This window comes from Antechinus flavipes, chromosome X (genome assembly GCF_016432865.1).
Source record: "Antechinus flavipes isolate AdamAnt ecotype Samford, QLD, Australia chromosome X, AdamAnt_v2, whole genome shotgun sequence".
Taxonomy (NCBI): Eukaryota; Metazoa; Chordata; class Mammalia; order Dasyuromorphia; family Dasyuridae; genus Antechinus; species Antechinus flavipes.
Window position 1 is genome coordinate 57,413,971 of NC_067404.1, and position 25,815 is coordinate 57,439,785.

Consider the following 25,815-nt stretch of genomic DNA (forward strand, 5'->3'; position numbering starts at 1 on the left):
TTAAGAGCTCAGTAACTTTGGAGAGTGTCATTTTAATTAACTGGGTGATGAAGTCAGAATCGAGATTGCAAAGAATTGAAAAGTGAGTGAGAAAGAAAGGCAATGAGTGTAGACTGGGTTTTTCCAAGAAGCCAGGTTTGAAAAGGGATGCAGAAACAGAAAAATAGCTTGGGGGTAGCAAGTTCAAATGAGGGATTTTTAAGGATGGGCAGTGTAGGCAGCAGTTCTTTGAGGTAACCTGGGTAGATAAACCTGGGTATGGAGATTTTTTAAAAAGGGGATTGGACTAGATGGACTCTGAAGTCCTTTGCAGCTATAAATCTACATTTTTAGCACTATTATAGGAAACAGAGAAAGGGGGCCGATAGAAAAAGAGGAGACTCCTACAAGTACCGTAATTAGATCTAACAGATAGCGTTGAGGAGATTGAGGTGGAACTATGGACTCCAAGGCTCCAATACATCAGGGAGCTAGCTATCAGGGGAAATTCACTGGGAGACTGAGGCTCTGGAAGGCTAAAAGATGACAAATCAAAGGTAGGGAAGCTTTCAGCTCCAGAAATTGTCTGAATGGTGCCACACAAATTAGAAATACAATAAGGAAAGGAGATGAAGAAATCTTGCCCTAGAATACAAAGTCCATTGCAAACAGAGAAGACATGTGGCTAATAAAAGGAAAAAAACACAGAATATGGAGCTGACCCTGTCACTCTCCTGCTTGCCACCCGACAACAGCTCCCCACCACTTCATTCTGCCATTCAAGGATCTCCACAACCTGGTACCATTCTATTCCCTCACATTTAGCTTCCTCTTCTCCCTTACATGTGTCCTATGTCTCAGCCTACTGAATCACTCTCCAGCCCTAGACAGACCCTGTGTTTTCCCTACTCTGTGTATCTCTTCCCTTCCCTCTCCCTCCCTCCCATACCTATTCTTGGAGGCCCAGCGGGTGTCACCTCCTCTATGAATCTTTTGACCAATGTCTCTAGCTCCAGCTTGAATGTACTCTCTCCAAAGCCCGAACTCTCAAAATATCTTGTCCCTCATACTCTTACACCGTTTTGTATTTGAGTTAGCACCCATCCATCTCCCCTACTAGGACAACTCACATTTTAAACCACTATATAGTTTACTAAAAGTACTTCACCACACTGCCTTTTGAAAGTTCTATCGCCCATTTTCTAGATAAGGAAACTGAGGCTCAGAGGTTAAGATATTTGCTCAAGGCAATGGAAGTACTGTTATTAGAACCAAGGTCTTCTGATATTGAGCACTCTGTGCTCCTCCCATCTTTGACATTCTATAATTTAAGGTTCCTTCCACTATTCTTTCCATTAGAACATGTTGCTCCTAAAGTTAGTTAAGGGGGTCTTAGTGATTTCTGGCCTCTCCCCGCCTCCCCTCCCACCCCCGCCACTGCTTAGCAAAAGCTCTCTTCCACAGTTGACTCTCTGTAAAAGTTTGAATGAATAAAAGCAAGGAAAGAAGGATCACAATGGTACATAGGGAGACAGGGTAAAAAAATATAACAGCAGCAACTCTTTGCAGGATCACTGGCTTTGGGATGGGAACGTGTAAAAAGCAAGGGGGTTTGAATAAGGCTTCTAAACACAGTATATAAAATAATTTGAAGGTCTGTGCCTGCTCTCTATCTGCAGTATCTGCTGATAAGCTGAAGGTTATATGTAAGAAACTAGGATGCAGGGTCCCTGAGGTAAGTAAAATGTTAAAAGGTTTTCATATCACTGAGAAACACCTGGGAAATTACTTTCCTTTGGCTGGGGGAGGTAATCTATCAGTCCCAATCTTCCACAAAGTCACATTCTGCTGCTTCATCATGGCATGGAAGTGACAAAGGGTTCTTGAAGGCCATGTCAGAGGAGCATGAGCTCTGATAGGTTCTCCTCTGCTAGAAAGGCTTCAATTCAAACACTGTCCAGAAACAGAGTGAGTCTGTTTTATAAGGTCTAACCGAGTTAAGTATAATGAGGCTTATCACCACTAGACTGTATACTTGGAGATGAAAGTTTTGGCCATGGAAAGCTAATAAAACAAATAAAAATGGACTTCAGTTCTGTGTGCCCCTTCAACCCTTTCAGTGATGGTGGCAGACAGTAGTGAACAAGGGGGCAAGAGGGTGATAATAATCAGTTATTCAGCTATCTATAAACATCAACTCAAGCTAAATGTGAGATATTTGTCTGCTGGGTGAGCATACTACTAGATATTCTGGATTAGATTAAATTTAACATTCTCACTATAAATGAAATGAGAGGGGAAAAGTTGCAGTTCAGTAGAAGGACAGCTTTCCTTGGAGAGACAAATCAAAGAGTTGGCAGAACTGGTTTTATCATGTGCCTAAAGGCAACAAGAAACATCATTTCATGGGTGATTGGCCATCTCATATTGCAGTCCTCGTGAGAAATATTTTCCAAAAAACCCTCATGAAAGTAACAGGCTCACAGAACATTTCTTACAGGGGATAAAGAAGTACAGTCATTCTGTAGAATACTCTACAGAGAACTCCCTAAGACTCTCCAATTAAAGCAACCCATACTCCCATACTCAACTACAATGCAAAGGTGGAACTAGAAGAGCATGGTGAACAAAATACAGCAGAAAGCATGGATCAGGAATAAGGAATGAAGGAGGCCAGTGTCTTTCTGGACCAGACAATAGTCTAGATCATACGAAAAGCCTCTGCCTGCAGACCATGAATATTTTTTCCAAGAAAATAACCATCAGATGCTGATCATGGCAAGCACAAACATCACCAAAAATAAAGTGCTACTTTAACAGTGTTAACAACTCATTATTGATGCAGAAGTAATTAAAAATGTGAATAAAAAACTAGACTATAAATTTTAAAAGGTATAGTATATAAGGAAAATAGTTCAACGTTGCTGCTTGTTATTCAGTCTTGTTCCACTCTTCACAACACCGTGGATCATAGCACCCCAGGCCCTTCTATTCTATCGCTTGAAGACCATCCAAGTTCATGTCCATTGATTCCATGACACTATCTCATCCTTTCATCTCTCTTGACATCCATCTCATCCTCTGCTGCCCCCTTTTCCTTTTGCCTTCAGTCTTTCCCAGAATCAGGGTCGTTTCCAATGAGTTCTGTCTTTTCATTATGTGGCCAAAGTACTAAATTTCACCTCCAATGTCTGACTTTCCAGTGAATAGCCTGAATTAAATTTGACAGACTCGATCTCCTTGATGTCCAAGGGACTCTCAAAAAGTCTTCTCCGGCACCACAATCAGAGAGCATCCATTCTAAGGATTTCCTTATAGTCATGCACCGCTACTGGAAAACCCACAGCTTTGATGCGGACCTTTGTGGGCAAGGTGCTCTCTGCTTTTTAGTATGCTATACAGATTTGCTATAGATGTCCTTAAAGGAACATCTTTTAATGTCATGGCTTCAGTCATCATCCCATCTGCAATGATCTTTGAGTTCAAGAATATAAAATCTAACGTTTCTTCCATTTCTTCTCCCTCTCTTTGCCAGGAAGTGATAGGACCCGTTGCCAGGATCTTAATTTTTTGATGTTAAGCTTCAATACCTGTTAAAACAAGTTACTGAAGGGGTGTGTGAGGGGGGAGTGACCAAATTAGCAAACGCTTGACTTCACTGCTAATCGATTAACAAGCATTTGTCAAATATCTGTATCACGTGCCAGGCACTAGGGATCCAAAGCCAAAAGAATTGAGTCTTTTTCCCTTGGGGAATTTACAGTGCATCCATATAATGATATACAAAGTAAACCTAACGTAATTTGTTGGGGGAGACTAACAGCTGAGATCATAAAAGACTTCATGTAGAAGTAGGCACTTAAGCTGAACTTTGAAGAAAGTCAGGGATTCCAAGAGGCAGAAGTAAAGCGACAGCACATTCTAGGCATGAGGTAAGAGACGGACCAGTAGGAAGGCCCATTTGGCTGGACTATGGAGTACTTGTATAATAAGCCTTATTGACTTAGCTTTACTTTATAGATCTTTATATGGTCACATGCTGTAAATTCCCCAAAATGTCTGCTAACTTGGGCATTTGTCTCCCTCCTTTTTAGCACCTTGAAAGTACCCAAAAAGATCAGGTTGGAACCAGGCTGTGAGGGGCTTTAAATGCCAAACAGAATAATCTGTGTTTCACCTTAGAGGCAGTTGTGTGAAAGTTGACCAAAATTGGAAGTCCAAAAGAAGAATAAGTTTTTTGGGGAAAGATAATGAATACTGTTTTAGACTGAGATGACTGTGAGATATGCAGTTCAAAGTATCAAAACAGACAGTTGGTGATGTGATGATGGACCAAGGCTACAGAAGTAAATCTGCAAGTCATCTGGTTAGAGAGGATTGAAGTCATATGAGCTGAAGCAAAGGTATAGAGAAAAGAAAGGGTCCAGTGCAGTATTTGGCCTTGAGGTAGGCACCCCACCCCACTTAGTGTGAGGGACAAGGATGATGATGAACTAAAGGAGCAGTTATACAGGCCAAATCAGAGCCAGCAGAGTACTCCCCAAACCAGAGGCAGATAAAGTGGGCTACAATGTCCAAACTTAGGGGAGGTCAAAAATAATAAAGACAGAAATGGTGTCTTTAGGAGGTCCTTGGGAACTATGACTAGAAGCACTGCTGTTAATGGTGGGGTCTGAAGCCAGACCACAAGGGTTAGAGGAGTGAAAGTAATGAGTGTACAGGGCTTTGTTTACAAATTTGAGAGTAAAAAGGCAAATCACAGATTTCAAAGCTAGAGGAGACCTTAAAGGCCATCTGGTCCAAACCCTCTTTTTACAGATGAGGAAAATGAGGTCCAGGAAAAGTGACTTTCTCAAGATCACACAGATACTGACAAAGATGGGATATGAATCAAAGTCCTCTGACTGACATCATGAACTCTCTACGTCTAGCCTCTCAATTCTTTGTTGAAAGCATTTGTGTTATAGCAGATGGGAGCTTTTGCATGTTTGATAAGTCTCGGACAGCTTTCATCTCTTATTTTTGAGCCATGTTTTTCAGTATATTTTTGTCTACCTTTCCTATCTAAGGAGGGTCTCATTCAGAGTTACATGGAACACTTACAACTCAGATGTTAGCACAATCCTTTTCACAGTTATCTTCTTGCAGTCATCAAGAACACTGCAATACCAGATAATCAAGTGGCCCCATGAAATGTTTCTTCTGAAGCGCTTGAACCCATGCTAAAGTCAAACAATCCTCTGTCCTTCTTAGAAGATCCCCCGTGAGCCCAGTTAGCTACAACTTCCTTTTGTCTCCTAGTTTCATTCAGAGAAAGAACATCAAGATGGATATGATTCATTTCCCTCAGCGGTATGTCCACTTGCTGGTCACTGAACAAGAATCTCTCCTTTAGAATGCCAACGGTTACTATTGATGTAGTCAAGAAACCATTTGATTCCTCACATCCTTTGCTCCCTTTATTGCCACACTGACACTGGCCCTGCGGAAGTAGGAGGAGGCCACACAGGACTGGGCGCCATTTTGTATTCTTGTCTAACAGCCAAATGAAAACACCCTTATTTGTTAGGGACAGGGCTGCTGATTGCTGTCTCCCGGTTGTCCAGAACCTAAGAGATGATTTCCTGGGGGCAAAACCTGATCAGAGAAGGAAGGGCCATTTTAAAGTCTTTCTTCTTCTTACCCTCATCTCTTTCTACATGCCTCCAATCCCCGAAGTTTTGGGGAATATCACTTTTTTCTTTTGCTACTTGAGAGGACTTTAAAAAGCCAACTCAGTGACTATTAAAACTATAAGAACCTTTAAGATTGTTCAGAGTTGTTCCAGTGCCAATTTTCATGGTCTCTTTTCTAACCTGGTCTTTTATAACACATGTTGCTCTCGGGCTTTATTCTTTTTGCCATACACCTATGGAAAGTTGGGAGTATCTTTTTCAAACTTTTCATTTTTAAAAAATATTCCATTGCCTCAGTCACTGCTGCTATATGGGCCATTGGAGTTTAAAGTGCTTCACTGAGAAATAAAAATTGTTCACTGCTGATCTTCCAAATGTCCTTCTGATCGATAGGACTAGAAAGTGTGCTACCCGTGGAGGCAGAGACCTTAGCTTCAAATCCCAGCTTTGCCACTCATGAATGTGACTTTGGAAAACTCACTTGGCCTCTCTGGGCCTCAGTTTTTCTATTTGTAAGATGAGTGGGTTGGATTAAGTAACCTTTAAGTCTCCTTCCAACTGTAAATCAATGATTCGAAGAACTCTCCACTGAATGCCCAACCCAATGAGAAGCCATTCTACACTTAGCTGGGCTGATCTATTCTCTCTCCCTTTGGAATTTCTTAGGTCTAGATTATCTTCCGGGTTTCATTTTTCTCTATCTCCTATGATCCACTGAATTCCACTCCAAATTGCCTCCCAACTGCCCTTCTGTTTATCACTCAGCATCTGGAATAGCTGCCCACTTACCTTATTCCTCAAATCTTCTGCAGTTTGCCTTACTTTTAAAACTCCTCAAAATCTGTGCAGATGCTACTTTCCCATTTCCAAATATCCCACTCCCTCTCCCCACTTAGTGAAGCTTTCCCTGGAGCAAAGTGACAACAGGTAAGCAAAGTACCACCTGAATCACACCTAATAGTGTATGTATGTATATGTATAAATTAGATACACGTGTGTGTATATATATATTCCACATTCTATACTCATAGTTCCCCATCTCTTCATTATAGTTAACCAGCTATCTAGTTTGATTTATTCTTCTCATTGCCACTGTGATGTCATTGTGTATGTCAGTTTTCCTCTTCTGCTTTCTTTGCTCTGTCCTGGTTTCTACAAGTCTTCCCACGTTGTGTTGAATTGCTTGTATTCGCCATTTCTTACAGTACAATGATATTCTCAATGATATCATCATGGACCACAATTTGTTAAACATTCATCGAGCAACATTCTGCCTTCCTTTCACCAAAGTCAAGTCTACATGCTGAGTGGCAAGAGAGCACCTTGGAGCATTTGGATTTCAACTTGATGCTAGCTCTGATCCAGGGCCATGATAGTAATAAGGCAACCATTGCACACACACACATACTCTGGGGGCTTTGTGGAAGGACCAAGTGGTCTGGACTCAACTATGGCTGAGCTGGTGTAGTGGGAAGAATCAGGGCAGCAGTGCAAAGCCTGGCCTTGCTATGTACTAGGGGACCTCGGAGAAGCCATTTTCCTTTTCTGGGGCTCAGTTTCCCCCTCAATAAAATGAAGGGCTGGAAGAGGTGATTTTGAAGGGCTTTTCCAGCTTTGGACACCACCACTTTATGATCCTTCCTAAGAGGAGAAACAAAATGGTTCCTGCCACTCACTAAATTGGATTTCATGCTAGACTAGTTCTCTCTCCAAAACTCATTCTGAAAGACAGGAGGTAGGGGGGCAACCACTAGGAGCTGAGAAGTACCCACAGAATGCCAGAGCTAGAAAGGGACCTAAACACCTCAACAATCATCACCAAGCCTGGCCCCTGCGCAAACCTCCTGATGACAGCTGTCCGAAAGTGGAAGCCTGTCCCTTGGGAGGAAGTTCCTCATCACAGGAAGGCTTGGAGCAGAAGGTGTCAGAGAGTTTGCAGGAGGGATTGCTATTCAGAGAAGGGCCAAACTAGTTGCCCATCCTAGATTCAAATCCTGCATCAGACAATCACTACTTGCATGCCTTGGGGCAAGCTGTCACCTCTGGTGGGCTTGGTCTGTTCATCTATAAAATGAGGGAGTGACTCAATGGTTCTTGAGTTCCCTTACAGTTATACATATACACTTCTACAATTCTATGAGTTTCTGAGGCCCAGAGAGGTTAGGTGATTACCTGAAGCTACGTGCCACTAATAGATGGCATGACTGAGGCTGACAGTGGTTCCTATGCCACCACCAGTGACCAACTGGGACATCTCTGGGGGCAAGAACAGAGAAGCCAAGATCTAGAATGGTCCGGCATGGCTGCAGCTACTTCCTAGGCTCTCCCTGCCTTCTGCATGGAGTTTAAAGGTTTCTTAGGCACTAGCATTCCAGGACCACGCCAGGCCGAAACACACTCCAAGTCCAAGGCCCAGCACAGCGCAGGGGGTATCAAGAGCTCACAATATCACTTTCATACTATACTCTTTGCCTTTTGTTATGAAAGCTGAGAACTCAAATTATTCTCGCTGTCAAGTGTGCCACCGGCTTAGCAGGGGTGGTTCTGCCGCCACACAGATGGGAGAGATACACGTTTCCAGATAATCTTCTTGAAGCTGATTTGATCTGGGGAGATTTTCATGCTAAGTGCTCAAGAATATTGTTGACTCTGAACTGCTCTCTGTGATAGGCTGCAAAGGGGATGGGGACGAAACCTGAGAAGCTGACCCCCTCCTTTTATGTTTGAGAGAATGGAAGCCCAGGGAACTTTACTGATTTGCTCACTCACCTAGGCAAATAAGCCCAGAAATGGGACTGGAATCCAGATCCCCTGAGTCTAGAGCCAGTGTGCTTTTCATTGCATTGACTCTCAAGGCCAGTGCTCTTTCCACCACACCTGCTGCCTCTAACGTGAAAACATATTCAGAAAAGGTAGATGGTGATCAACAGCAGTAGAAGCATGCATGCTGAGGCTGTGCGTGCCACCAGGATAAAGTGAGGGACAGTGCTGGCCATCTCCCTTAAGGCAGCAGCACTGACCCAATGTGGTGGCTCAAAAAGCACCTTGGACAGTGATTGCTGGATGTGAGGGCTAGAAAGTCAAAAAAGAAAACAGCTCTTGTCCTCAGGAAGCTTATACTCCAGATAAATGCCGTAGAAACACAGAGCACAAAGCAATTTAAGGAGGGAGAGAGGGAGAAGCTTCCCAAAAGAGCTGATATTCAAATGAATCCTTGAAGAGAGCCTGGGTTCTCAGGGACAAAATTGAGGAAGATGTACATTCTAGGCCTGGGAAAGCGGCTGTCCAAAAGCCTGGAGATGGGAGAACAGTGCTGCAAACTTGAAGAATCTCTTTGAAGAATCTGGCAGGCCATATCCAAGTACCCAAAAGAACATAGTTTTTGAGCCAAGCATTCCATCATGGGCAACAGACTCTGAAAGCATTCTAAAAACCCACCAAGAGCCACTTGTTCAAAGATCACCAGAATCCAGAAACAACCGAAACACCAAACAACCAAAGAACCGCTAAATGAGCTGGAATTAAGACCAAAAGGTATGAAAAATCCAACAAAAATCAGGAAAGATGCTTACAAAATCTCAAATGGTAAAAGGACAATCATGAGAATGGTTCATCCAAGAGGAGAAACGAGAATGAACAGAAGATCCTGATAAGGGCCAAGGGAATACTGAAAAGATGACAATACCTTCTGCACTAAAAATAATCTAAATATGAAGAGCATGTAGATACAGCTGGTTGTAGTGATACTCAATGTTAAGTTTCTAATGAAATGTACCAATGCAAGGCAGGCTGTATACTGAGTGGCCAATAAAAGGGGTACAGGGAAAAGGTCGGAGGCCAGTGGCGTCCAACTCAAATGGAAAGCTGCCACTGAATAATACATAAGGATCCCTGCGGGCTGCACGTTAACTTAGAAAACAACATATTAACATTATCTATGTTTAACTATATCTTTCTTTTGCTAAATATTTCTTAATGACATTTTAATCTGGTTCCAGCTACACTCAGGAGGGCAGCATGCTGGCGTTTGATGCCTCTCCCACAGAAGATGCTGCCAAGAACCAAGTAGGAGCAATCACTACCTGCTGGATTGCTCAGGCACAGTGTAATTATTCAAGTTCGAGTTAGGGCTTAAAAGAATAGGGGAAAGTTTGTAAGGCTTGGGGACCACCATAAGCGAGCAGATGGTAAGAGAGAGTATCTGAGGTGATTATGATGATGAGACTGGTTAGACCCTAAAACTTCCAAGGGGAAATAGTGGCAGAGGAGGTAGAATGGGTCCATATGGGAGAGTCCTGAATGTCTGAAGATGGAGTCCAAACATTTTTACTGGCAATGGAGAGCTACGGAGCTTTAGCCGCCTCCTACATGGCACCACATTTATACCTTTCCTTCCCATGCTCCTGGAGAGAGGATTGGATCCAAAGGTCCCTCCTCCCTTTCCTGGTCTGTCCATGGAGCTCAAGCTACCTTTTTAGATGAGAAGAACATCTTCCCCCTCCCTCTAAAATAGTGTTAACAGACTCATTAGTACCCCAGCTTCTAAGTGGAACGATCCTGTGAGCTTTCCTGGGCTCTGGCTTTAGGAAGGGGTGGAAATTTCATGAGGCTGAGAATCTTGGCCAATGCTAGGTAGCACTTGAACCTCAGTTTACTCCTCTTTTAAATGATAAGATTTTTGAATAGTCTTTTCCAGTTTTGACATCCTATCTTTTAGGATCCTTCCATCTCTACTAAGGGACCCTTAGGTCTCTTCTCTATTATGGTGCTCCTCAGGGTTCCTGATAGCTCTCCCAGAAGAGAGACATCCATGAGCTGGGGATTGTTTGCCTTGGGGTCCCCTCCTCCTCTTCCTCTCTTCTTCCATAGGACAGCCCAGGTCAGAAAGAGGAAGTGATAAGCTACTTTTAGAGTCTTGGCCAAAAATGAAACAGGGAAGGAAATCAAAAAGAATGGCTAAAATAAGGACTGGGGCGTCCTCCTGGGCAGCTCTCCCTGGTAACAAATAACTAATTTGGGGAATAGATGCTGCTATCCCAATCAACAAACCTTTATTAAACGTTGAAGTACCAAGCACTGTGTTGAGTGCTAGGGACACAAATCCAAGTACAATATTCACAGGCTTGAGGATGTATGTGCTGAGCGTAGGCACAGGCCTCCAGTAATCTGCCATTCTGGACTCATCACCAACTTCTTAGTTTAGAAACCATGAACACGAAAGGCTTTTTGTTTCGACATCTGCCAACTCCCCCTCTCCCTTTTCCAGAGCTAAGATGTCACACTTTTCCACACATTTGCTAACTGCTAAGTTCTCACATGAGCCTGTCATATATCTCCAGCTAGCCCAAAGCTGGAGAGCCTAACCGCCTAAGGATGGACACTGCTTGGAAGAAAGCTAAGTAACAAAACTGGCCCCTCCTAGGACTAACCCCCACTCCCAGCCTCTTACTGAGGATGTCTTTTATCTCCATTATCCGAATTCAAAGCAGAGACAAAAACACCCATCTTGGGGGAAGAGGGATGATCTATGCAGGGTCCCAGGAAAAAGAAAGCCAGATTCTCTGGCAGTGATGCTCACAGAACTCAAAGGAGGCTAGGCTTGAGAAGTAATAGGGAACACTAGTACCTGAAAGGAGTATAAAGGATGAGATATTAGCACCAGAAGTAATCTTAGAGATGGATTATCTGGCTCTCTCTTTCTCAGGATAAGGAGGGGAAGTGATGAGATCAGACACACCCAACCAGTAGAACAGAAAAACCAAGTCTCCTGATTGCTAAGCCAATACCCATTTCCATCCCCATCCCTTTTCCTGGCACCCAATGGACCATCCCATGTCTCTATGTGTCAGTAATAATCCCTACTGGTAGCTTCAGGAACATTAGTGCTGAAAAGAGCTGCCATTTCTGGGGGTTGGGAGGACTCTCAAATCTTTCCTCTCAAGCAGTATAGAATTGGGAGTTGCTGATCAAAGTAAAGCAGCCCTCCAAATGCAGCCGTGGGATAGATAAGGAGAAGGAATACAGAAGGTTCCGGGGCCCGTTCAAGGCATTTCCCAATCATCCCTCTACATAAAGGAGCTCTTGGTCTCCTTGCTCTTCGATCGTCAGTGTGAGCTGAGCCGAAAAGACCTCCAAAGTTGTTCCCGAAGAGGGATCCCCTCTACAATATCTTCAACACATGATGACTTAGCTATTTAAATCAGTACTGACATCCAGGAATACTCCAACCATGCTGGAATCCTGTCCAAAGAAAAAGATGGGGCTGATCGGACATAACTTGTTCTTGAGAAACCCACATTTGCTCTTAGTGATCACCACCTTCCTTTCTAGGTGCTTCATTTTCTATTTCACTTTGGTAGAAAGGACCTTGTTTAGGGCTCTTGGTGGATGTTCTTTTTTTTGCTGGAGATAAGGAGGGGATGGATGCATGAATCTGCCATTTCACATACATAGAAGGGGCAAGAAATTCCATTAATAGCAGAATCTGCCAGGAGTTAACTGAATCAAAGAACTGTACAGTTTTCAACTAACTATAATTGAATTTCCTCACCAAAGAAAAATTCGTTACATAAAAATATGAGCAATACCACACTAGTTCGGACCAGTGTTTCATCCCATCTGATATCCTGTGATGGAGGCAGCAAGGGACATTTTGTGGGAGGGGACAGATGCCTTCTATGTCAACCTGAATTTCCAAACATCCTGAGCTTCCCCGAGCGACCTAGTATTGCTCTGTCTTCTCTATTACTATCCTCCTTCAATGTCTCCTCACGGCAGCAATCTGTCCCTGGGTTCTTGAAGATTATACCCTGAAAGTGTAAGCTCTGGAATATCCTAGCAAGCTAGAAAGGCTTCGAGTCCAATTCTGGAGACAAGCTGTCTGTTATCTGAGGACCAATCTAGCTCGGCGTGGGAAGAAAGCTCATCCTCACATAGATCACCACAGCGCTGGACCCCAAGAAATGAACCTTCCCGAGCCTGTTTCTTCTTTGTGTCTATACCACTTATCAGTGTGAAATTTGACCACCTGCAGTCTTAAACAGGACTACTTTCATCCTCAATCTACCTACTTTGAGTCTTATGGAATTTCTTCTAAGTCTCATATTTCAGGAATTAGAAGAGTTCACGAATAAGCCCGAGTTTGTCTTCCATCCCCACCCCCCCTTGAATTTGCAAGTGTCAATCATATCTAGGGTGACCATACACCTTGGATTTTCTGGGACAAGAAATTCTATTTCAAGAATAGAAAATGTGCTTTTAATGAAGCTCTGCAAAAGGAATTTTCTTTGCCAGACCATGTGTTCCAATTTTTGGTTCAGAAAATATGGTCACAACAGTCATTCTTTCTGTTGCAGCTCAGATATAGCTATTTGCTATGCAGGAAATGGCTAAGGTGGCCAGCTCTCTCTACAGGGGAAGCTCATTCAGAGAAATCAAGAGAGCAAGGTCCGCATCCCATACCTGGCTCCCGAGGACTTTGAAGCTTTCTTTAGGCTCAGACCTTGTTCAAGAGTGAGTTTCTTTGAACTCCACCCTGATCTGAGATCATTTCTCACCCCCAGCCTGTTTTCCCTGCCTATAAAATGAAGAATGCACTTGAGTTATGAGTTTTTTTGTTAAAACCTTAGATTGTGGAAATGTGAATTCTTTTCCCGACTACTGTGGCCACACGTTCTGGTTCCTGGCCACACGTCTAAAAGACTTTACCCTCTTGACTTCGGCCACGCCTGGGAGAATATCTGAGCAGACCCCGGTGGTTCCTCATGAGCCATTTCTTGCCCGCGGTCCCTTTCCCCGAGCTCGAGCGGCAGCACCCCTGATTTCTAATGCTTGTCCCTAGCTTTTCATTCCCACCCACACACCTAGTCCTCCTTAGTCTGTCATTCTTAGACTGTACTCCCAGCACAAAGAGCAGCAGAGATTTTGAGCTAGAACGCCTTTATAGAACATCCAATCCAACTTCCTTTTAAGAAGGAAGAAACCGAGACCCAGACTGGGAAGATCAGGTGGGGTTCAAAGTTAGATCTTCTGACTGGGGACCTGCCTCGGTTGCCGTGACAGGGCTGAGAACTGATGCCAGCCTGATCCTTTTCACTGGCCTTGTCCGAACCTGGCCAGCTCCCACCCTTTCTTGGGCCCATGTAGGAGAAGGCTGTCACAATTCCCTTGCCCATAGTAGTTTATATTTCACAAAGCATTTTCTTCCCAATTCTGAGGAGATAAGAGTTTGAGAATTGCTATCTCCAGGAGACAAACAGGTTAAGGTGACTTGCCCAGAGTCCAAAAGTTAGTTATAGAGCAGGATTCAAAATCAGGTCAATCTCGACTCAAAAAGCAATTCCCTTTCTCTGATCACATGCCCTAATTCTGGTTAAAAAAGTACAGTCACCCAGCACTACTCAGCCACTGTTGTTTCTTGAGCCTTATTCTTTTTAGTGAGGCCCAGAACTATATGGCTACAGTAGCCAAGGGGCCAGGGCATAGGGAATAGTCCCCATTGAGGCCTGGAGCCCTTTCCTGGCTGATAATTAGTTCAGAGCCCGTGATTCTGTAAGTACAGCTTGGCTAGCTCTTTCTTAAATGCATTAGCTTGCCAGCCCTGCCCACACTGCAGCTCATATGCTGCCTTTCTGCCCACTCATATGGGGGGCTTTATTCTCATGGCTTATTTCCATGAGCATGTTCCTCCCCAGAAGCTAGCATAATCTGCAAACTTGGAGACTGCATGATGTGACTTCCCTCCACCCCCAAAAGAATTGCTAAAAATGTTAAACAAGGTACACACACAGACACACACACACACACACACACACACACACACACAAGTTCTCCATCCAATGTCAGTCATGTTTCTCTTTATCATCCCCAATAAAAAGCATTTATAATGTAACACATTCACACTGGAAGGGACCTTAGTGATCATCTCATCTAATCCAATTCTCTCCTTTTAAAACAGAGGAACCAAGGGCCAGCCAGGGTCACACATCTAGTGAAGTGACAAAACTGAAAGTTGAACCCAGGTCTTCTGTCTCTAGGACACTGCCATGCAGGAGCCCCTTAGAAACCATAACTTCAGCACCAAACCTCTCGAAAGCACCTACTCAGACTCACTCTAGTAAGTCTCCATTTTAGACCCTGAGCACAGCAATCTTGCCTTTTGTATGAGGAAAGCTGTTAACTAAAAAGATACATGGAAAAGGGACAAATGACACAAATTCATTTCAAAATTGCTATTAACCGCTTGTTGTCGAACTCATAGCTTTGGAATTTCTCAATAAATTACCACAGAGATTTGACATTCCTTCAAAGATTAAACTGCCACAAACTAGCAGAGGTACTCCTCAAACCCAAAGGAGAGCAGTTGCTGCTCAGGGCCTAAAGGGTTGCAGCTCTTTGCTCATTCCAAGAACATTTTTCTCTTCAGCAGTGTTTATAAAGAGGGCTTCTCTCAGCAGCCATTGCACTTATGAACACTTTCAGTTCTTTCCTCCTCACAATATAATTTTATATATATACTGTGCTTCTTCTCATACCCAACAAGTGGCCTGTGTCACTTCAGAATCTGTCTCCAAGTGATGGGGAGCCTTTTAAAGGCTTAAAGCGACCCCAGAGAAAGGCTTTTCTCTGGAATTATCTAGGAATGATGTTACTTTTAAATGCTACAGAACATCTGGCAGCCAATCCTTGGGCCAAAGGAGACCCAGGATCTATTGGAAATAGCACCGGATTTAGAGGGGGGAGAATTCAGATTCCAACCAAGCTCTGCCACTTGCTACCTTGCTCTTGGCTGAGTCACCCTTCTGGCCTCTGCTTTTCTTCTCTGGAAATTGAGGAGATCAGATTTGATCTCTGATGTCCTTTCCAAGGTCTTCTCAAGTTAAACCACGTTCAGTGGTCTATGTGAATATGTGATTGTAGCTTTCTTGCTGATAATTCCTCATGAAGTAGCAGAAAATACCCCCAGGTCTGGCAGAAGATATGGGTTCAACTACTACCTGAGTGACCCAGAATATGGCACTGCCCCTGTCTGGGACTCAGTTTCCTCATCTGTAAAATGAGTGGGTGCACCAGAGTGTCTCACTAAAGCCCTTCCATCTCTAGCTCCTTAATACCACAATCTTGCGCTATGCAGCCAGAGCGCTTGGTTTATCAGGGGCGGATCCCTAAGTAATCACAGCATTCGACAGCTTTGCCATGCTCCATCTCAGAGAGCGGTTAATTCAGTCTGGGGCCGCAGAGCCAAAGGGGAGCCAAGAGCTGATACAATTCTCAGGGTATTTTAAGCCAAGGGAAGGTGGGGTAAGAATGAGGGAATTTCTATGACTTGGGGAACTCTGTCTGACTCAAAGATCTGGGGAGACTAAATCTGCCTAGTCAGAGGGATATGGTGTGAGGGGGTATCATGGGGAACATGGATTGGTTCCAAAAGCTCCCAAGATGGGAATGGCCACAGAGCTGAGAAGTCACAGAGACTCGTGGAGCCCAGCATGAAATGAATTTATAAACAGAGTCCAAGATATAGTCGAATCATAGTTTGTCTTCTCTCCTCCCTCTGCCATTTTACAGATGGGGAAACCAAGACACATCCAAGGGAAGTGACCAGCTCAATAGCTAATTAGGTGAAATACTACCTCTTGGCAGAACTACTGCTGGTAGGACATTAAAGGGTACATGTTCATCTTTCCCCTTGACTGTCAGGAGCTCAGCACCGTGATACCCACAGTCACTCTATATAAGGCTGCACAAGAGATGAGATTGTGCCCATATCACTATGCCTCTTCTGCACTGCTACCCACCCCCCAGCAGGGAGGGTCAGTGGCTTCCCTTCTTCCCTCCACTCTCTAGCTGCACCATAATTCAATAAAGGCAATTCAACTATCCTCTGACCAGGGTCTCTGTGGGTCCCTGGCAGGGGATGGGAAATAAAAGCCCACCATGGGGGCAAGGAGACAGAAATCTTTCTTTCCAGCAGCCCTAGGATAGGAAAATGAAGCCAAATAGAGCCAGTCCCTAAGGATATTTTCTACCTTGTGACAGCTCCTTATGGAAAATACAAGTAAAAAGGGGAAAAAGGCTGATCCACAGCATATATTAACTGGAAATCTGGCTAGCTTGGCCCGGTGCAGAGAGGCAATGTGCCCCAACTCCCTCACTATTTGAAACCCTTCACAAGATGAGCAGGAAAATGACCAGATCCCCAGCAGTTCTCAGGCTCCCAATCCAACAAGTAGTAGGCATTGAAAGCCTACTGTGTGCAGGTACTGTGGGGAAAACAAAGAACAATCAGATCCCAGTCCTGCCTTCAAGGACTTAGAATCCTTTAAGAGCTTACAATTTAGTAATTCAGACAAAACAAGCACACAGTTGTAGAATCTTAGGGCCGTAAGAGCCCTCAGAGACCACGGAGTCAGTTTATGGGGAGAAACTGCTACCCAGACAAGGGACTTGGACAAGTTCACATAACGGGTTGGTGGAAGATCTGGTCCTGGCACCCAGGTCTCCTGCCTCCTAGCCCATTGCTTTTGCACTCCATATAAAACCAATGAGGAAACAATTAGACATCACAGCAAGCTGTGCAAGAGGTCAGGGTGGGGCAACAGAAAAAGAGGATGAACACAGAGCATCCAAGAGAGGCAGTGACTCTAGACTCAGGGCTACTGAGCCTCTCTTACCCTCTCACCAGACACATATTCCTCTCACAACGAGGTTCAACCACCTCTACTGCCCATCCGCTTGAATCCAGTTTTCCAACAAAATACAGCAAGCTTTCAGATATCTACTCCCGTCCAATTGCCCAGGTACCTATGGCCAGGGTCAGCAGCAAGCTGGCCAGATGCCCAACCAGAGCACTTCAAAGGACTGCAGCAAAAGACAGCAGAGGAATGGACCAAGTGATTGAAGGCAGCATCCAGGGGCTCTCTGGAGGTGTGCTGCCCAGCAGCACTCTGCCCTGCCCTCCTCCCCCCACAACTGCAGCAACCCTTATGGGAGTGCCTCTGCTAGGAATCGCTCTTCCATCAGGAAGCGCCTTTTTGTTCCCCAAGAGACTGCCTTCTCTCTTCTCCCAGCCTTCCCTCTACTCAGAGAGCCTCTCAAATCCTCTCCCCACCCCACCAAAATCAAGGTGCTCAGTGGCCCCAGCATTCCCTAGGGCCCAACCAGGACTTCTCATGCAAAAGGAAGAATGGAGCTGCTCCTGCAGCCATTGCCCACCTCCTAGGCCCTGGATGGTCAGTCAGGAAAGCTCCCAATACAGCACAGACTTCCTTTCCCCCTTCTGCTCAATTACCAAGGTGGTACCAGCCCAAACTGGGCTCCACCCCTGATTCACAGTTAGCCCCCATTTCCAAGGAAAACACTTCTGGGTCTTCCATCCTGGGATACTGAGAGGTAGGAGGTTGGAGTGAAAAATAGGAATATTCCAGAGGAAAGAGAGCCACTCTGCTGCTGGGGCCAGGAATCTGGGCGGATACATGCCCCTGACAGAGCTCTCCTCCCCTCACCTCCCTGGCTGCCCAAGGATTCGCCCCAGGGGGTGGGGTGAGGAAGACTACCTCAGCCGGCTGCAACCAAGGGCTCCTAGCCTCTCCATCCATTCTCTCTGGAAAGAGGGATAAACAGAAAGCCGAGGGTCTATCCTACAAGGGAACAGGGAGTCTAGAGCCAAGCCCCATCTTCCCCCCTCCCCCACGAAAAGGCCCGGCTAAAACGAAAATAACCAAGTCCCCAAGTTTCTATAAATTCTGCATTGTCCGTTGGGGGGGGGCACACGGATCAGGGACCCTCAACCCAATTCCTCGCTCCCCAGGCTTTGGTTAGAAGGAGAGGAAGAGGTACTGAAGCCCTGAGCGCCCCAACCCCACCCCCGGCCGGTCCGACAGACCGGTCCGGTGCCCCCTGCCCCCTCCCCTTTACCTCTTTGGAGGGGGGTTGCAACGTGACCTCTTAGCGCGGACTGGCGCAGACGAGGCTGCGGCTGCTGCCCGACCCGGAGCTCACGGTGCCTGGCCGGAGATGGACTAGGACGCGGAGGAGGAGGAGGAGGAGGCGGCGACGGGGAGGGGACCCGGGATGCAGATGCAGCTGTCGCTGCCGGAGCACGCTCCGCTCCGCTCTGCTCCCCTCCCTCCCCTCGCCCTCCGCAGTGCTAGCCGAGCGCATGCGCCCTGCGCATTGACTTGCCGGGCCCCCTGGCTGGCTCTCGTGCGCTCTCTTGCCCGCTCTCCCTCTCTCCCCCGACCCCACCCCACCCCCTCCTTCGGCCTCTGTAGCCACCGTCCCCGTCCTCCCCCTTCCCCCTCCCCCCTTTCCCGGCCCCCCTCCCAGCTCGCTGTGCACTGGGTTTTTCCTGCTGCCTTATTGCGTTCTGCAGGGACCTAATCCTCTCCACGTGCCAGGTTGGGGAGGAGGAGCGAAGTGGAGTATTTCGGGGCCACCGTGTGAGGGGAGCAGCAGACCTTGTGCCACCCTTCGGACCTCGCTGTCCACGGGGTCCCAGCTGCCCTCGCACCTTGCGCCTCTCCCTGCTCCAGTCCCAGCAGGCTTTGCACTTCTCGCCCCGCCCAGCATGGGTCCCTGCAGGTTTCTGCTGCCTCTTGGGCCTTGAGCTTCTCCACCTTAGCCCCGCCAGTGGGCCTCAAAGCCGTTTTTTGGACCAGTCGGACTCTCTCCTCAGGGGTCTCAGCGGGCCTTGAGCCTTGCGCTTTAGTCCCTCACAGGTCCCAACAAGCTTTGCGCTTCGAGCCTCTTCCCTCATGGGTCCCAGCAGGTTTCTGCTACCTCTTGGGCCTTGAGCTTCTCCATCTCTGCCCCACTAGGGGACCGCAAGCCCTTTTTTTTTGACCAGTGTGTCTTTTTCTTCAGGGAACCCATCTCCTCCTGGGAACTTGAGCTTCTTCCCGCTCTTGCCAGTCCCCTCACCCATCCTCCTCTTGGACCTCATCCCTCTCCTTTTGTGAGGTCCCAGCATAACTTGTGCTCTTCCCCTCACAGGTCCTTCCTCGAAGCTTTCTGACCTTTGGACCTCACTATCAAGCCTGGAGGAACTGGATATCCCAGAGATAGATGCCAAACAGCCACGATACAGCCAAAAACTAAAGGGTGACTTCTCCTTCTTCCCTCGGACCTCAGGCCCAAGTAACATGCTCTAGGCTGACTGAGGTCAGCTGGTCTCAGATGCTATCAGCAGAGGTAAGACAAACAGGAATCCAAGAGATCTTAACTTGTAGCAAACCTAATGGGGCTATGTTCCTCACCCACCACTCAGGCTGCCTACCTCACTATATCCTCTAGACCCCAGCCATGTACCTATACCAACTCTACCAAAAAAAGGTAGGTTACAGACAAGGGTGCACGAAGCCTGAGACCACTTGGCATCTCTTGTCATCTGAAGTCAGACACACCAGGACAGGCCCCAACCCACATCAAATCTGAAGGATATCCTCATGCTCCTATTATTCACTTTGACCCACAAATAGTTGCAGCCTATCTGCGAGATTTCCCTCCAAAAAGAGCAGATCACACTAGGGGATGGGGATTGGGATTCCACAGATCCAGGACAGCTGGCTCTGTTCCTGGAACACATCTCACCTAACCTGAAGAGCCTCTGTCCCCCACTTTCTCTTCAGCATCCAATCCCTCTAGATCCCTGACACTGCTGCCTAACCTAACTGCATGAAAACTTCTCCCAAATTGGGGTGGGGGGGGGATTGGAAGAGTTGACACACCAGGTACCAGAGGGGTGAGGACTTAGGCTTGAGTTTCTTGTTTTGAAAGTAAGTTGGGAATCCTGCAGATCCAACTCCAATTAAATGTGAAAGGGGATATTCTGCTACTCCTGTCCTTCCCCTTGTCCCACTAAATAGTTGTGTCCTACAGGCCAGTTGGATCAGGCACAACAGGGGGTCCTAGAGGCCCTAGGACAGCCAACCCCTATTCCTCGGACACCTGAAGAGGTTAAGTCCCTCACCATCCCTTTGGTCTCCCAAACTCACTAGCGTGAGCATTCTAAATGCAAAATTCCTGTAAAAAAGGAGGATGTAGAGTGGACACATAGCAAAGAGTACCAGAAGTGGGAGGCCATTGGGCAGCTTCCTATTAGGAGAAGTCAGAGAGTTGGGAAACTAGCAAGCCCCAACTCCCATCAGACTTCAAAAGGGATATCCTCCAGCTCCCACAATTACCATTGGCTCACTATGTAGCTGCTTCCTGCCTGTCTGCCTGCCAGATTTCCTGCCAAAAGTAGAGGGGAAACAGCAAGGGGGTCCAGAGGTCTAAGGCCATTCTGCTCAGGTTCCTGTCTCTGGAGGTCTGAGAGGCCATGAGGCAAAGGGATCTAACTCAGAAAATCCAAAAGAGAACATTCCCCTACTCCACATCATTTCCTTCTGTCTGACCAGCTGGACGTCTCACCAAAATTGTCAGGACAAAAAGGCCAGTTGGATCAGGCACAACAGGGGGTCCCAGAAGCCTGAGGACATGTGCTCCCTCTTCCTGGGACACCTCTCAGCAAACCTGAAGTGGAATATTCCCACCCTCCCTATGCCAGTCCATCTCCAATTCCCACTAGATCCCTGGTACTCTGCACTAATGTGACTTGTGGACCTCTATCTTTGGGGGGAAGAGGTAGATGGGTAGAAAGCAAGAGTAACAGATGGGGGATGACATTGGGCTGACTTTTCTTCTACTATAAACCAGGAAGTTGGAAAACCTGCAGGTTCCAACTCATAGCAAACATGATGGGGAATAGCCTCCTACTCCCTTCATTCCCCTTGGCCCAATTCATAATTGTGTCCTATATGCTCATTTCCCTCCAAATTTGATGAGACACAGCAGGGGGTCCCAGAAGTCCCAGCATAGCTAGCCCCTGTTTCTGAGGCATCTATCACCTATCACCTTACCTACAGGGGCTATGTCCCCCAATTTCCATTCAGCCTACCAAACCTACTAGGCACTTTACACCATTGATCAATATGATTACATGAACTCTTGCCAAAAAATGGAGAGGCTGTTATGGGCATATAGCAGGGTATCCCAGAGTGGGGAGGCCATTTGGTAAAGTTTCATATTACCAGTGGTCATAGAGTTGAGAAGGCTGAAGATTCCAACTCCCATCAAACCTTAAGGGGGATGTCCTTCTGGTCCCATCATTTCCCTTGTTCCAATAAATAGTGTGTCCTAAAATCCAGATACCCTGCCAAAAATGGGTGGAATATAGCAGAGGGTCCCTGTGGCCTGAGGTAATTTCACCCTTTGCTCAGACTTCACAGATGCCAGAAGGAAGAGAGTCCCAATTTCCATCATAAATGAAGTGGGATGTTCCCCTTCATCCCAATGTCATCCTTGTTACCTCTAATGTACCAATGTACAAATGTTGGTGCCAAAATGTCTCCAGAGCGAGCAGGGAGTCCTAGAAAGCCCAGTACAACTGGCCCACTCACGGTAAACCTTTTACCTAACATGAAAGCGCTGTTTCTCCCAAATTCTGTTCAGGAGGATGTCCTGAGCCCATCATTGCTCTTGGTCCACTGCCTGGGCACCTGTGTGCTCAATTTCCTACTAGAAGGGGAGGAGATACAAGCATGGAGTGTATCCGAAGAGATGTGAAGCTGCTTTGCAACTCTTCCTCTAATCTGGGATCAGATTGGTCAGTTTGGACTCCAACATCCATCAGAAGTGAAATGGAGATATCTTCCTATTCCCATTGTTTCCATTGACCCAATAGGTAATAACTGCCTGCCTGCCCAGCTTCCCACCAAAAATAGAGGGGACACAGGAGGTGATCCCAGAGGCCTGAGGCCATTCTAAAAGTTGATGGGAGTTGCTCCCATCATTTTCCTTGGCCCAAGAGTTCTATTCTGCTGGATTTCCTTCTAAAACAAGTGGGACAGAGCAGGGTTTCCAAAGGCCTGAGGATACCTGGTCCCTGTTCCTGGAACAGCTCTCACCTAACCTAAATTGGAATAGCAGCCAAAACTGTGTCAGGCTCCTGTTTCCACTATATCCTGGGAAACTCTGGCTAGCCTTCCTTAGGGACATCCCATATCATGTCCTAGGATATTTATCAGTAAAATGGAAGCAAAACAATCCTCTCTAGTTTTAGGTGGGCTCTGATCCCTATTAGATGAGTGGGACCACTTGTGTGGCTGCCTTAAGGACCTCTCCCCAAAAAAAGAAAACAGTTGGTAGGTTCACAACAGGTGTGGGAGATAGGTGAAGCCACTAGGCACAATTTTCCGTTACTACATATCTGAAGCTCTGTAAGCTTCCAATTCCCATCACTCCCAAAGTGGGTATGCCCCTTTCCCATCATTGCCCTTGGCCCAATAGATGGTTGTAGCCCACAGGCCAGATTTTTTGCCAAAATGGGTGGGGTACGGCCAGGAGTGCCAGAGTCCTGAGATCATCTTCATCCTGTTCCATCGCACTCGAAGTGGGACAAATCCTTGCTCCCATCATTCCCAATAGATACTAGGGGGCTATGTCCTACCTGCTAGATTTCCTACCAGAAAAGTAGGGACATGATAAGGGATCCTAGGGGCTCCAGGACAGCTGGCTTCCAAGACCCCTCTCACCCAACTTGAAGGGCAAAATCCCTCTGACCCCAGTCTGTCTCTGATGCACATTAGATCTCTAGGATTCTGGTCATCATGCCTTCGTGATCTCTGGCCAAAGTGGGGTTGGAGGTATGTGGTGGATACCACAGCAGGGATCTCAAAGACAATGTGGTTCCTCATTCCTAGAAATCAAAGAGTCGGGAAGCCAGAAGTTTCTTAACTGGCATCACACCTGAAGGGGGAGGATACCCCCTTGACCCCATCATTCCCCTTGTCCCACCAGGTAGTTGTAGCCTACTGTTTGATTTCCACCAGAATGGATGGGACATAGCAGGGAGTCCAAAAGCACCAGGATAGCTGATGTCTGTTTCCCTAGATACATCTCGGCACACTTAAAGCAGCAAAGACTCCTCTCCCGTTCTGGATTAGGTCAGTGGGACCCTTAGCCAACTTGCCTGCAGAAATTCAAATCGGTTGGAAGTGGGGTGTTGTACCACACAACAGAGGATCCCTGAATCCAGAGTCCATTTCCCCCTGCTCCTTTCTCTAAGTCAGAGATCAAAAGGCAGAGAGGTATAGTGTCAAACCTAAAGATGATATGCCTCTGTCCCCATCACAATCCAACTGGCCCACTTGGTAGTTGTATCTCACCTGCTCCATTGACAGCCAAAATGGCAGGCAGGAGGTCCCAAAGGTCCCAGGACAGTCGGTCTCTGTTTGTGGGACACCTCTTATCATCTAAGGCAGCTCTGTTTCCCCAACCTCCCTTCAACCTTGAATATTCACTAGGTCCTCAACAGCACAAACTCCTTCCAAAATAAGAGTAGAGTGGAGGCAGGTGGGCACACGGTAGAGGATTTCTGAGTCCAGAGGCCATTTTGCTCCTGTCCCTTTCCCTGCAGATCAGAGGAGCAAGAGGGTAGAGGGTCTCAATATTATTCCTGAAGGAGATAATTCCATTTGATCATTTTCCTTGGTACACTGGATAACTGCACCCTACCTACTAAATACCACCAAACATAGCAGTAGTATCATGGGAACCAGGACAGCTAGTCCCTATTCTTGGATCACCACCTCTCAGATAAGGTGAAGAGGCTATGTCCCCCCTTCCCGTTAAGTCTCCCATGTCCACTAGTTCCTCGACATGACTGATCAGTGTGACTTGTACAAACTCCTACCCCAAAAAGGAGGGGTGGGTTAGACACATAGCAGGCGGTCTCAGTCAGGGGGCAAGCGGTCACTATCACACCTGAACAGGGACATTCCCCTCATCCTATCATTTCCCTTGGCCTATTGACTACTTAATGTCCTACTGTCAGATTTTCCAAAAATAGGTCAGTCACAACAGAGGATCTCAGTGCCCCAAGAACATTTCCACCTGGGAGATTGCCCCTGGAAGGCAGAAGGCAGAAGGCACCAAGTTTCTATCCTACCTGAAGAAGGATAAACCCTTCTCCCACCATTCCTCTTGGCACACAAGTTTAGGTAGGTTTGCCTATAGGATTAAATCCTGAGAAAGGGGTAGGGCACAGAATGTGGTGCCATAGACCTGAGACAACTTGGAAAGTCTTGTTCCTGTTACTGGAGGACTGAGAAGTCAGGGCAAGTCTCAACTACCATCCAATCTGAAAGAGCTTCTACCTCTGCTCTCATCATTCCCCTTGACCCACTAGGTGGTTGTGTCTGACCTACTAGATTTTCTGCCCAAAGGGGTGGAGAAGACCAGGGCTTCCCAGACACACTCTGATCCAAGGATACCCATCACCTAACCTGAAGGTACTATGTCCCCAACCTTCCTTTCAGCCTCTCCCAAACCACTGCATCCTTGATGCACAATTCTTGCCCCAAAAGGGAGAACTTGAGGTAGACACATAGCAGGGAGTCCAAATTGGAGACCATTTCATTTTGCCATCACTAGAGGACATAAAATTGAGATGCAAGCAGGCCGCAACTCCTGAAAAACCCACAGGGGGATACCTGTCTGTTCCCATAATTCCCTTTGACACAGTAGGATAGTTGCCTTCCCACAACTCCATTTCTTACAAAAACAGAAAGGGAGTCCCAGCAGGGGATCCAAGAGGGGAGGCCATCTTTTAACATTCTCTATTAGAGATCAGAGCTGGGAAGTCATCAGGTCCCAAAGCAATTCAAGTCAGAAAGAGAACATCACCCCTCATCTAATCATACTCCTGACTGAAAGATTATTTATCCAGAGTGGAGGGGATACAGCAGAGGATATCAGATGTAAGAAAGTTTCTCATTTCTAGAGGTCAGGGAGTTGGGCAGCCAGAGTAGGTGAGAGGTATCTCCCATTGAACTCCCATCACACCTACAGGGGAGATATCCACCCCTCCCCAATCATCATTCCCTTTGTGGGACTAGATAATGGTCAATTTTTTGCCAGAAGTGGAGGGGGCACAGAAGGGAATCCCAGACATCTGAGATAATTTACTACCTCCTCTTCTGGTAAGGAAAGATTAACCAGAATAGTCCACTCCTTCCATGAAAATCAAAGGAGGGATAACCCTCCCATCACAATCCCATCATTCTCCTTTGCTCATGGTTAGTTGTATCCTAGGGCTTAATTTCTGCCATAACGAGTGGGA

General features: G+C 46.4%; 1 protein-coding gene across 2 annotated transcripts in view; it reads right to left on the reverse strand.

The window, feature by feature from the left end:
- The window catches only part of LOC127542508 (actin-binding protein WASF3-like), an 82,947-nt gene extending 64,163 nt beyond the window's left edge, over window positions 1–18,784 (reverse strand). For both annotated transcript variants that reach the window (XM_051968162.1, XM_051968161.1), the window contains exon 1: window positions 18,570–18,784. The gene's annotated coding sequence lies outside the window, so the exon portion shown is untranslated. The remainder of the gene's footprint in view (window positions 1–18,569) is intronic.
- Window positions 18,785–25,815: the final 7,031 nt, after the last annotated feature.